At 37.1% G+C, this 13,202-nt stretch overlaps 1 long non-coding RNA gene across 1 annotated transcript in view; it reads right to left on the reverse strand.

Moving 5' to 3' along the window:
- Nucleotides 1–3,034: 3,034 nt before the first annotated feature.
- The window catches only part of LOC109499082, a 95,774-nt gene continuing 85,606 nt past the window's right edge, over nt 3,035–13,202 (reverse strand). Inside the window, exons 7-8 of the long non-coding RNA XR_006596975.1 lie at nt 5,949–6,056; nt 3,035–3,666 (exon numbers count right to left, since the gene is read on the reverse strand). This is a non-coding gene — a long non-coding RNA (uncharacterized LOC109499082). The remainder of the gene's footprint in view (nt 3,667–5,948; nt 6,057–13,202) is intronic.

The raw sequence follows: 13,202 nt of genomic DNA on the forward strand, positions 1-13,202 counted from the left end.
TTCCATGTTCACAGACTGGAAGACCCAATATTGTCAAGAAGTCATTAATTCCCCCATTGACTTATATAGAGTTACTGAAATCCCAATCAAAATTCCAGTAAGTTATTTTGTGGATACAAACTGGTTGTAACCTGTATATATGGAAAGCTGAAACACCCAGAATAGGTGTTTCTCTTCAATACTGAAAAGTAAGACAAATTTGGAAGACTGACATTACCCAACTTCCAGACCTGCTATAAAGCTACAGTAATCAGGATAGCATGGTATTAGGGTAGGGCGGCAGGAGACACATAGATCAATAGAAAAGAATAAAAATCCTAGAAAGACACCCACACAAATATAGTCAACTCATCTTCAACAAAGAATGAAAGTTAATTCAATGAAGGAAGAATACGTTTTCAACAAATGGTGATGAAACAATTGAATGTCCATATGAAAAATAATGAATCTAGACACAGACATTATGCTTTTCATAAAAATTTACTCAAAATGGACCAGAGACCTAAAAGCAAAACACAAAACTACAAAACTTCTAAAAGATATCGCAGGACAAAATTTAGGTGATCTGCACTTGGTGAAAAACTTTTTAGATACAATATCAGAGGAATGATCCATGAAAAGAAAAAGGTGGACTTTATGAAAATTAAGTTTCTGTTAGGAAAAAGACACTATTAAGAGAATAAAAAAACTAACCTCAAACTGGGAAAAGATATTAACAAAACACGTATTTGATAAAGAACTTGTTTCCAAAAAATATAAAAGACTCTTAAAACTGAACAATAGTAAAACAACCCAATTAAAAAGTAGGTAAAACATCTGAATGACACAGCTCCAAAGAAGATATATAGATAGAAAATAAACATATGAAACAAATGCTCAATATCATATATATTGAGGGAACTGCAAACTGAAGCAATGAGATAACATTACATACCCATTAAAATGGCCCAAATCCATGGGGGACCTGGGTGGCTCAGTCAGTTGAGCATCTGACTCTGGATTTAGGGTCAGGACATGGTCTTGTGGTTGTGGGATTGAGCTCCACATCAACCCCGTGCTGGACAATCTCTCTCTCTCTTTCTGCCCCTCCCCCACTCATGCTTTCTCTGTCTTTCTCAAAGTAAATACATAAACTTTTAAAAAATTGCCCAAATCCAAAAAACTGACAATATCAAATGTTGACAGGATGTGGAGCAATAGGAATTTTCATTTGCTGTTGATAGAAATGCACAACAGCACAGCCACTTTAGAAGACATTTTGACATTTTCTTACAAAGCTAAATATAATCTCACCATACAATCCAGCAATCATGTTCCTAAGTAACTATTCAAATGAGTTGAAAACCTAGGTCTATACATTTTGTATGTTTCACATTACGTGAATGTTTATAACAGCTTTATTCATGATTGCCACCAAAATGTCCTTCAATGGTGAATGGGAAACAAACTGTGGCACATTCATACAATGGAATATTATTCAGTGATAAGAAGAAATGAGCTACCAAGCCACAAAAAAAAAATCATGGAGAAGCCTTAATTACATATTGCTAATTGAAATAAGCCAATCTGAAAAGGCTACATACTGTATGATTCCCATTACGTGACACTCTGAAAAAGCCAAAACTATAGAGACAGTAACAGTATCAGTGGCTGCCAAGGGGAGGGAAGATAGGGAAACATATTTCCCCTGTGAAGTGCAGGGGATTTTTAGGACAGTAAAACTATTCTGTATGACCCTGTAATGGTGGATACATGATGCTATGCATTTGTCAAAACCTATAGTATGCTACAGCACAAAAAGTAAACTTTAATGTATATACATTTTAAAAAATCACTTAGGAGGTCAGAGGATCCCAGGAAAGAATAAAGATTGTGGCAAGAGAATCTAACTGTATGAAACAAGTTGGGAAACAAGGTGCCGACTTAAGTAACTTTGGAAGTCAATGGGATCTATAAGACTAAAGACAAATGAAACTGCCCATAAGTGTAACTTACTTGATAAAGTTATTTTCCACAGAGGTACAGGTTAACAATCCTGACACTGCTATACGTACACACGGGAATTGAACAAAATGGATAAAACATGGTGTAATATAGGTTTTTCACCGGTGGCATGAGAATTTACAGAGATTCACAGAATGATCCATGTGCTAATTGATTAGAGCTGGAGACACCAGTAAGACTCATGTTTAACTTAATATTGAGATTGTTACATACAGGGAAAGATTTTTTCTGTGTGTGTATGTGTATATATACACAAGCTAATATTTGCATGCATATTTTTTACTGAATTAGCTGAGAGGGTTGAAAAGAAACAACACCCAGTAACAACAAGCATACTTAGAACCCAGATTTTGGTTTTTAATGCTATTCTTAGAAAACAAAACAAAACAAAACAAAACAAAGCAAAACAAAACAAAACAAAACCAGAATCTATTCTCCTTGGCAAAATGGCTGACTCTAGTACTGGGGCAACAAATATACAAGATGAGCCTTGAGCACCTTGTAGGGGCAGAAAGTAAGAAGGTGCTCAAAAACAAACAAAAAATTGATGGGTGTATGTCAAAGAGCCATGGGAACCAACTGAAGGAACTCCCAATGGCCAAAGCTGGAATAATTTGAGCAAAAATTGAATTAAATAGTGTTGGATTATACCTCAAAGCATAAAATAAATACCCATGAGTCTTTAGTAACATAAATGATTGAATAAATTAACAAGTGGGGAAGAAGAGACAAATCTCCCCTACACAAGCATTCCAAATAAATTATATAGAGACTCTACCCTAAAGTAGGGGTGCCATATCTTACCACCCCTTAAGTATGTGCTGTGCATAGTGACTTACCTCTGAAAAGTAGATTATAGGAAAAGGTATTTTAAAAAAATAGTAATTTTACAGTGGAAAAAACTGATGAACACTCTTTCAGCCAGGTGAACAAAGTCAACATAAATAGTCACAAATCACATTCGCAGTAGGTACCCTTGATATTGTTAAAAGTTCAGAAATAGCCAAAGTAAAACCAGTGAAACACCAAATTAGCAATTAATAAAAGTTTATTGTGCACACAACCAAAAAGACAGTTTGCAAACTGGGTGCCCTCCAACCAAAACATGGATCAAGGCTCAGGATTATACTGTTATAAAGCACCTTTATATAGTGGGAAGACAGTGACTATTTATTCTTCACAGTGATTAGTTAACATTGGAGTTTTCTTAAATAATAAGGAATTGGTCATTGGTCACCTCATATCAACCTTGGGAAACAGTTCAAGTTTTGCTTAGAATTTTCAGAAGCATAGGGAAGAAAAGACCCAGGTCAAGTTAGTCTTGCAAAATAAGAAATTTAAGTTTTGTTTCTGTGACCAAACTAGTTTTGTCCATGTAGGGAATTCTCAATGCTGTTCTCCATTTGTTTCTGATTTCAACAATATGATGTGATGTAAATGGCAATTTACCATTGTGGTCTTCCTCTCTAAAACCCATAATCCCAGTCTAATCAAGATAAGTCTTCAGACAAATTCTAATACAGAGGCATCCTACAATATATTCAACCAGTACTCCTCAAAACTGTCAAGGTCATCAAAAATGAGGAAAGTCCAAGAAACTGTCATAGCTAAGAGAAGCCTCAGATATGACAAGTAAATGCAATGTAGTATACTGTATAGATCCTGGAACAGAAAAAAGAACATTATGTAAAAACTAAGGAAATCTCAATAAACTAGAAATTTCAATGAATAATAATGTGTCAATATTGGTTCATTAACTATGCTAAATGTACCATATCAACATAAGATGTTAATAATAAGAAACTGTTGGGGGAGGGGTAGTGTTATATATAGGATGTCTCTGTAATATCTGCTCAATTTTTCTGTAAGTCTAAAACTATTCTAACAAAGTTTGTTAATAAAAACTTTATATTTTATATATTATGTTTATATTAAAAAGTAGAAATGAAAATATATTCTCATTTACATAACATTAAAAACATGAAATATGGAGAGATACATAGTTTCAGAAATACTGAAAACTATAATACATTACTGAGAGAAATTTTAAAAGTCCTAAATAAATGGAGATATATTTTGTTCCGGGACAGAAGTCCAAATGTTGTTAACATGTTAATTCTCCTGAGATTGATCTACAGATTCAATAGAATACAGTCAAAATCTCAGTTTTTTTTTTTGTTTTCTGGGTTTGTGTGTGTGTGTGTGTAGAATTTGACAAGCTATCTTTTATAAATATATGGGAATGCAGTGTATTTAGAAACAAATTCTTATACACACTGATAAGAATTGAAAACTGTACATCTACTTTGAAAACAATTAGGCAGTTTCTTATAAAATTAGACATACATTTACCATGTGACCCAGCAATTCTTCTCTTTGGTATTTACCCAAGTTAAATGAAAACATATGTCCATACAAAGACTTGCATATAAATGTCCATAGGAGCCATATTCACAATAGCTCCAAACTGGAATATCCAGACAGGTGAATGAACAAATTATTGTACATAAAAAAAAAAGAAAACTAATCAACAGTTACAAAAAACGGGCTTATACAATATCTCAAAGTCATTATGCTAAACAAGAATATCAGATGCAAGTGTATGTAATGTAGGTTTCCATTTAATGAGATACTAGAAAATATAAATCTAATCTGCATGGACAGCAGATCAGTGGTTGCCTGGGGCTAGGGTTTGGGGCTAGAAACTGCATGAGGTGGGGCACAAGGAAACTTTTCAGGTGATGGAAGTATACTGTATAATGATTGTGATGGTAGTTACGTGGATGAGTCATTTGTCAAAACTCATCAAATGTACATTTTAAAATGAGTGCATTTTATTGTATATGAACTATACCTTTTAAAGTTAGTTTTTTTGAAAAATACAGAAAACCCCTTTCTATGTGTTCCTTTTGCATTTAAAGTAAAAAAATGGAGGGAGGAAAAAATAAGGAAAGGCTAAGAGATGCACCAAATACTCCCCACCCAACACTCCTCCACAACTAAGCAGGACATTTTTTAAGAATCAGAGAAATTGTGTTTAATTGGTTACATTTGTCTCATCTGGTTCACAGGAAAATTTTTCAATTAGAGCAAGAGAATTTGTAAATGTAACCCAGGCCCAGGAAAGAGACAAATTGCTATTTAGTATAATAAGGCCAAGGTTTTTATTTTGGAAGAAATAACATATAAATTTCAGGATTCTTGAGACTAAGTAATCTTGAGAAAAGAATCCATTTTTTTTTCAGTAGCTAAATGTATGTGTTCTTAGACTGTTAAACAGCAAATGAGCGACAGCCATTGCTGATGGAGAATTGGAACCAGACTTGAGGTACACTATTCCTCCTCTGCATCCTCCATTAGTGACACCCCAGAGCACATTCCTTTTTCCTCCAGAGCCCACTGAAACTTGGGCAGCTGACCATGTTTTGATATCCAAATACAGCCTGAGTGGGCAAAAGGAAGGAGGTAACTGGAGTTAAAACTTTATTTTAGAATGAGCCAGAAATGACAACATGCCAATAAATCATGTGACCACATGGCAGGAACCCAGCCCACAGAGGGAGGAAGGACACTGCAAAATTTGATGGTGAACAGGGTGTGGATCCAGGGAGTGGGGAAGAATTGGGGCCATTAATAAGTTCATTGCAATCAGCCCTCGTGGGTGTAGTTAGTCATGTCCCTCCCATGTGCAAAATCTGCTCAGACCCTTTCCAAGACATGTAAGTTTTTATCAGGTATGGCCTTGGGCTCAAAGTTCTGACACAAATCATGTCAGTTCCCTGAGCAAAAACTTCTAGTCACTTCCCAGTGCATTTAGAATGGTGGACCATATTCTTCACAATCTGGCCGCAACCTCCTTTCCAACATCAATCCCTACTTATATTCAGCCTCCTCCCCAGAGAGCCAATATCTAGCATTCCTTGATTACTTAACCATCAACTTACCTAACACATCATGCTCTTTTGTGTGTTCATGCCTGACACTGGCTCTTCTCACTTCCTTTACCCCCTTTGAGCAAACAGCAGTTCATTTCTATCCCTATACCATGAGCTCTGTGAGGGAGAGAAATAAAACTGATTTGTATTTGTATCCTTAGTGCCTGGAACAGAGTAAATACCTAGTAGATGTCTGTTAAATGAACTGAAGTGCTCAATCATAAAAAATGGAGGCTTTTGTTCGTAGAGAATTTAACTGAGTCACATGTCATAACTCTCCCTCCCTAGGTCATCTGGAAATCTGGAATCAGAAATAAAATTCTAACGTAAATGTTGCTTAGTAAGTAAGCGATGGCATTCAAGTTATAATTTATGCAACTAGATATAGGCGTTCTTTTGCTGGACTATCATATCTCTATGCCTGTTGTTTCTACTCACTGTCTGTTTATCCAAGAGGACTGAGAATCAGTTTATTAGAAGCCCCAATCTTTTTGGATTGTACTTCAGTGTACCAAGTTTGGGGAAAGAAATGGGGGAGGCTTAAAACACAGTTATAACATGACAGAGAAAGAAAGGGAACAAAAGAATGTGTAGGGGATGATTAAGTGCTTCTGAATTTACACAGTGAAATATGGACAGTTTAAATGTCTTTGCTATTTGCTTCTTTTCAAACTGTGAGCGGTTTCAAACACCCCATGCTGCTCCAAGATTAATTGAGTTCTGCATGCTTTTGGCTTGCTCCGGGTACCAAGGAGAAAGGATTTCGACAGAACCTCTATTTACCATAGCAAAGAGATTATCTCATTAATGTATGATTAATAGCCATTTGTGAAGTGATTAATTAGTCATTTTGACAATAAATGGAGCCTCTGTATGCAGCTTTGCTGGACTCCAAGTTTCACATGTAGAAGAAAAAGAGGGAATGTCTTGCTTCTCCTTGTTTCCTTCCTGCACCAAGACTGGAAAAATCCAAAGGCCTTTGCATATTCTGGTCTTGTCGGATTTCATCTGGTTTGTCTTTAAGAACAACAGCCCTGAAATGGAAGCTCTCCAGCATGATTGATGGCTTCTTTTTCTATCTGCAAGTTGGAAATACAGAAAAGGATTTTCCCCCCGTAGATCTTACTGCTTATTGGTACAAGAGTTATTTCCACTTTGCGGCAGAATTGATTTGCAACATTGGTGTATGAGTTTGTATATTTTTCTCACTGGCCCGTCACAAAGTATAAGTCAGCAAGTCTCCTGCAGTATGATGGATTATGTAGCCGGGAGCCTCCTAGGAATGTTTCCATTAAAAGGATGAGCATATTGTCATTAACTTTTTGGGACTGGTATCATCCAAATTCTGTACCTTGACATTTCACAAACTATATCATTTACTAGTGCTCATTTTCCTCACATCCAATACTACCCATTGGATTTTGGGTAGATTCCTGCATCTCTGATTGCACACTCTGTAAAATAAAGACATTAGAAAAACACTAAAGGATCAATAGCAGTAGGTCTAAGTTTGCTTCCTGCTTCCTTCCAAATAAAGCCATTTATTTGATGCAACGGAGGAAAAGAAAAAAGAGAGTGGGGTGGAACACCTGCTTATCTAAGCTGTTACAAAGACTCACTCCTTTCATGGTAAACTGAAGCTTCTTAAGAACTTAATTAACCAAAATTAACATAGGAGCAGAAAAATCAAACCTAAAACTCCTGCCTTCTAGTGTATGGTTAAAACCACTTGATAGCATAAAAACTCTCATCCTTCCCTTCTTTCTATCTTACCTTTCTTCCATCTGTATATAATTTGGTGTAGGATGATGTATGTGTGAAGGAGGGAAGGTGCACTACCAGAAGCCCTTCTTGGAACAAATTTGAGTAAAACTCAATAAATAAAACAATGTAATGGAATACATATAAAAAATTAAAACGTGATGTGTCTGAGAGAGGCATCCGAGTGATTAAAAAAACAACTATCTTTGGATGATGACAAAACTCGGTTGGGATCTTGGGTTCACCAGTTTCTAATTGCATAGCACGAACACGTAAGGATTTCTTAATCCTCAATTTCATCTGCAAACATACTAGTAGTATCTACCTCACAGGTTGTCATGAATATTATGAGATTAAGATTAAGTAACTTGTATTTAATTTTGTAGCAGTATTTTGCATCATTTAGAGACACAACATGCCTACATAGCTTCTTGTGCGACCATGTAGATGTAGTTAAATGCAACAGTCCAAGGGCTCTGGGGGCCTCTCGGGACTCCTGAAGAAAGATCTACAGCCCCTAAACAACCAAAGTCTAAACTGGCGACAGATGGAGAAAAGTCCTACTGTTCAAAACATCTTATACACAAGCCTGACTTTAGTCAACACCTTTCTGGAAAATATTTCAGACTGAAAAATGTATTTTTAAGTAAGTGACTGGTTATTTTTTCCAGGTTAACAGTTACACAGAAAAGCACACTCTACATCACCAGTTATTCTAAATACACATGGCCATATTACCATTTTCCAAAACTGTATGACTCAGGAGGGGAAGTGAGAGGCCCTGGGAATAGAGAACTCAAAGACTATAGCTAATAACTTTCCCTATCATTTGAAGATATATTTTCTTTTCACGTTTTAACACATCTGACTGAAATCAGAAATGCCTTATAATCAGTGGCGGGTCTTAGTTTAATTGGCAGCATCTTTTATTCCTTAATGGAACATAAACCATTAGTGTGGCTTATAATTGATGAAGTATTAGATTTGATGAAATATATTAAGTGGCTTGCATCTACAAGAGCTGATACTGCCACAGAATTCTCAGGGGTTCCATTAGGTGACCTCTGAAGGGCACTATCTGAAGGGACCACCATGGGACAACAGAGCACATGTCTGGCCTCTGCAAACCACTTGCTATTTTGTAGTCAATATTTTAAGGTGAAAGAGCTGTTAAGGATTTTGGTGGCAGAATATGCCTCAATTTAGTAACAATCTCATTGGGAAGAGTGTTAGATAGAGTAGCAACTTTTTCCAACATCTAATAATAGCTTCTATACAAAGCCCCAATGAATATGTATTACAAAGCATACACTATCATGCCATCTTCTGAGATAGGCATGGTAAACTTAATAAGAATTAATAGACTATTTCATTGTCACTTGACAACTTCCATTACCAAATTTGCCATAAAACTACATTATATATCTCCAAGAAAACTCAATCAAAATCATATCCAAGTCATGCTGTTATTTTATGTAACTCCAAGCCAGCAATAAATATCTTTTGATTTTTTGACTTGCTCTAAGTGTTTGAAATCAAATGAAGTAAGTATTGCTGGTAACGCATCTACTTGACATCTTCCATTTTATACTTAACATTTCTTAAGCCTTTGAATTCAGTCCTCCAGGAATTTGTCTTTAACTTAAGAAATTTCTAGCTGTATTCTTACTTTTTTTTGCAAATGATACAGATGACATCATGACAGGATCACATACACTATTTATAAATGGATAAGAAAATGAGCTTTATCTTTGGCATGAACGATTCCTGCCTTGTTATAAGGAAGAATTTTACAGCAGTAAAGATTTTCTAATAATGAGACAAGTTGCTGAAGAATGTGCTCAATTATCTTTTCTTTCAAATAGAATTTACTTTTCATATCTAGTACTTAGGATTTATCTAACTATAGGTAGAGAGTAAAGCAGGTTTTAAATCTCTATCTAAATCATTACTATGTTTTAATTCAATGAGAGACATTCACTTACCAAAATCTCTAGTAAGTAGAACTCTCAGAAAACAAAGAATAAAATTTGTCTTTCCTGCATTATGTAACTTAAATAAAAACTGGGAAGATCAAATAGACCCCAAATTAATAATATATTATACTCCTTAAAAATGTTCAGAGATGGGACTCCTGGGTGGCTCAATCGGTTAAGTGTCCGACTCTTGGTTTCAGTCAGGTCATGATCTCATAGTTGGTGAGTCTGAGCCCCCCATCAAGCTCAGCACTGACTGTGTGGAGCCTGCTAGCAATTCTCTCTCTCTCTCTTTCTCGCTCTCACTCTCACTCTCGCTCTTCCTCTGCCCCTCCCTGCTCTCTCTCTCTCAGAATAAATAAATAAAGTTAAAAATGAATAAATAAAAATATGAGTGTTCAGATATGGGAAATAAAGAGGGATTCTCCTGTTAAGCTAGAAAGCAATGATAAAACACAGTAAGCCAATTTCAGTCTTATATTTAAAAGGCTGTCCTTAATAATAGTAAAACTAGCAGGATGAGTGGAATTAAACTGTGCTCAATCAATAGCAAGAGGTTGCCACTCCAAAATCAAGATCAAATTCAGGAAAATGGGAATTCCAAAGTCATTTGTAATTTGGATAATTACCTACAATGGACTTGAATTATGTAATTACTCTATAGATCACCCTAATCTTAGTCATAGTCACTCATTCAGGTATTCACTGAGAATATTTAAAATCACTGGAGTGGCATTTTCAATATTTGCTGTTTTTTTTTTCATTAGAAAGTGTATTTGTGGGATGCCTGGGGTGGCTCAGTCGGAGCATCCGAATCTTGATTTCAGCTCAGGTCATGTGCTCACAGGCTCTGCCCTGACAGCATGGAGCCTGCTTGGGATTCCCTCCCTCTCTTTCCCTCTCTTCCCCTCCCCCATAAATAAACATTTAAAAAAAAGAACATGTATTTGCAGGGTGCGGTGTGTGTGTGTTCAGCTACATCAGTCATGTAATGATAACAAAACTCTATCCACCACTCAAAACCTACTTGATTTCCCACCCAATCACTCAGAGTCACTGACAAATGATGAATCTCGTTCACTTATGACTTTATGATCTGTTTTATCTTAGTAATCTTCTCTTGGCTCAATAGCATTCTATGTGCATTTTTATCCAAATAAGTTCACTTAGTTTTAGCCTACTTAGGCTCATATCCCTCCTTGGAATTCTGATGAAATCTAAGGACCCTGTCCTTTCAGAAATGCTTGTGAGTTCGCACGGACTGAATCTCCACACAATCTCAATGGACATGAGGCTTTTAACACAGTGGGAAAGCCAGGTGAGATGAGAGGGGTAGGTCTCTGGCACATGGGGACAGCACATGTCCATCTGATTTTTGCCATGTGACACTGTGGCACCACCGTAGGTCTTCTTCTCTAAAAGATTGTAATTCACATCTTTATGTGAAATCTTCAGATTTTTAATGTTAATAACTAATTCATTTTTTTAAAACATAAGATAGGCCAAATGAACCCATTTTAGAGCTCTTTGTGACTAGTGAGCCTTCAGGTAAACAGTGCCTGCCCGGGGACTGCAGCTTAAGACCCCTTATCTCAGCAGCAAAATTGCCACAGTTATTGCTAGAAGAACCGTTCCCACCTGGCTTGAGGAAAGGGGGGGAACTGACAGCAACAAGTTTCAATTCAGTAACTTGTGGGATGATATTGAGGGATTCCTCTGTTCATACGGAATTTCCCATGATCTCAAATATGTAGTCCAATATTTCTTTTTTATATAATTTTTAAATGATTTCATTATTTATTTATTTATATTCTATTTTATTTTTTAATATATGAAATTTATTGTCAAATTGGTTTCCATACAACACCCAGTGCTCATCCCAAAATATGTATTTATTTTTGAGAGAGAAAGAGAGAGTGTGTGAGCAGGGGAGGGGCAGAAAGAGAGGAGCACGGAGTATCTGAAGTGGACTCTGTGTTGACAGCAGAGAGCCTGCTCCTGGGGCTGGAACTCACGAACAATGAGACCATGACCTGAGCCGAAGGACGTGTTCTGTTCCCACAGCCATGGCACACACAGTATATATATTTATTTAAAACTTATTGTTTCCAGGGGCGCCTGGGTGGCGCAGTCGGTTGGGCGTCCGACTTCAGCCAGGTCGCGATCTCGCGGTCCGTGAGTTCGAGCCCCGCGTCAGGCTCCGGGCTGATGGCTCAGAGCCTGGAGCCTGTTTCCGATTCTGTGTCTCCCTCTCTCTCTGCCCCTCCCCTGTTCATGCTCTGTCTCTCTCTGTCCCCCCCCCAAAAAATAAAAAAATAAATAAATAAAAAATAAAACTTATTGTTTCCAGACTCTGTGCTAGGGCACTGGAGATACAAAAACAATAAGCACAGTCTTTCTCCTGCAGGCAACCATAGTCTAGTAAGATTAGAGACATATAAAGAATTTACTGTAGGAGCGCCTGGGTGGCTCAGTGAGTTAAGCGGTCTGACTCTTGATTTTGGTTCAGGTCATGATCTCCCGGTTCGTGAATTCGAGCTCCACATTGGGCTATGTACCCTCAGTGCAGAGCCTGCTTTGGATCCTCTGTCTCCCTCTCTTTCTGCCCCTCACTCACTCTCTCTTTCTCTCTCTCTCTCTCTCAAAAAATAAAAAAAAAAGAATTTATTGTATGATGTAAGTGATTTTCAAATGGATTTGTTCTTATTTATTATCAGAAAAATGGATTAGTAAGTAATAGGCACGAAGCTACAAAGGTTTAAGAAGTCATACAGATTCTCAAGGTCAAAGTTCCTGATGCATTTTTTTTTCTGTTTTTCAGTGTAAGTGACATTTTAATAGCTATTCTATCAAGGTAAAACAGAAACATGGAAAAGATAGAGGACAACTCCACATGGGGATTTATGATTTCACAGAAGAGCAAATTCCTGGAAAGAAGTCACCAAGCAGAGGAGAGGAAATGTGTTGCAGACTGAAGGAGGAAACTGTGTGCTGGCAAAGAGGAGGGAAACAGTACAGAGCAAGACAGTGCCTCGGAAAGTAGCAAGGAGCTTTATGTGTCTGAAGTGAAGGTACAGGATTGTGGCTACAAAGGTGGGCTGGGGCCTTGAATGTTCTGCATGTGGTCCCAAGGAGTTTGAGTTTTTCCCGTTCAAGATGGTTAGGAGTAGGGTAGTGAAATGATGACTTCAAGATAATTCAAATGACTCCATATGTCCCGTTTCTTCATGGCAGTTAGGCCACTGAGTCTCATCATAAGCCACCCACTTTCGGGGTGGCCCATCTCTATACACAGCAATGTGTACAAGCAGCTTGGCCCTAGTCCCCATGAGGTTTTACTTTCTTGAGCCTGCTTTCAGGCTGGTGGAACCAAAATAGCAGCGAACTGCATTTTCAGATTAAACCGAATTAAGGGAGGAAAAAGAAAGAAAAGTAAAAACAGGTGTATTTGCTGTCAGTGAGAGAAGAAAGGAACAAGTTAAGTGAGTCCACATGGAGAGACATTTGAAATGAAACTCAAGAACTG

Source organism: Felis catus, chromosome B1 (assembly GCF_018350175.1).
Source record: "Felis catus isolate Fca126 chromosome B1, F.catus_Fca126_mat1.0, whole genome shotgun sequence".
Classification (NCBI taxonomy): Eukaryota; Metazoa; Chordata; class Mammalia; order Carnivora; family Felidae; genus Felis; species Felis catus.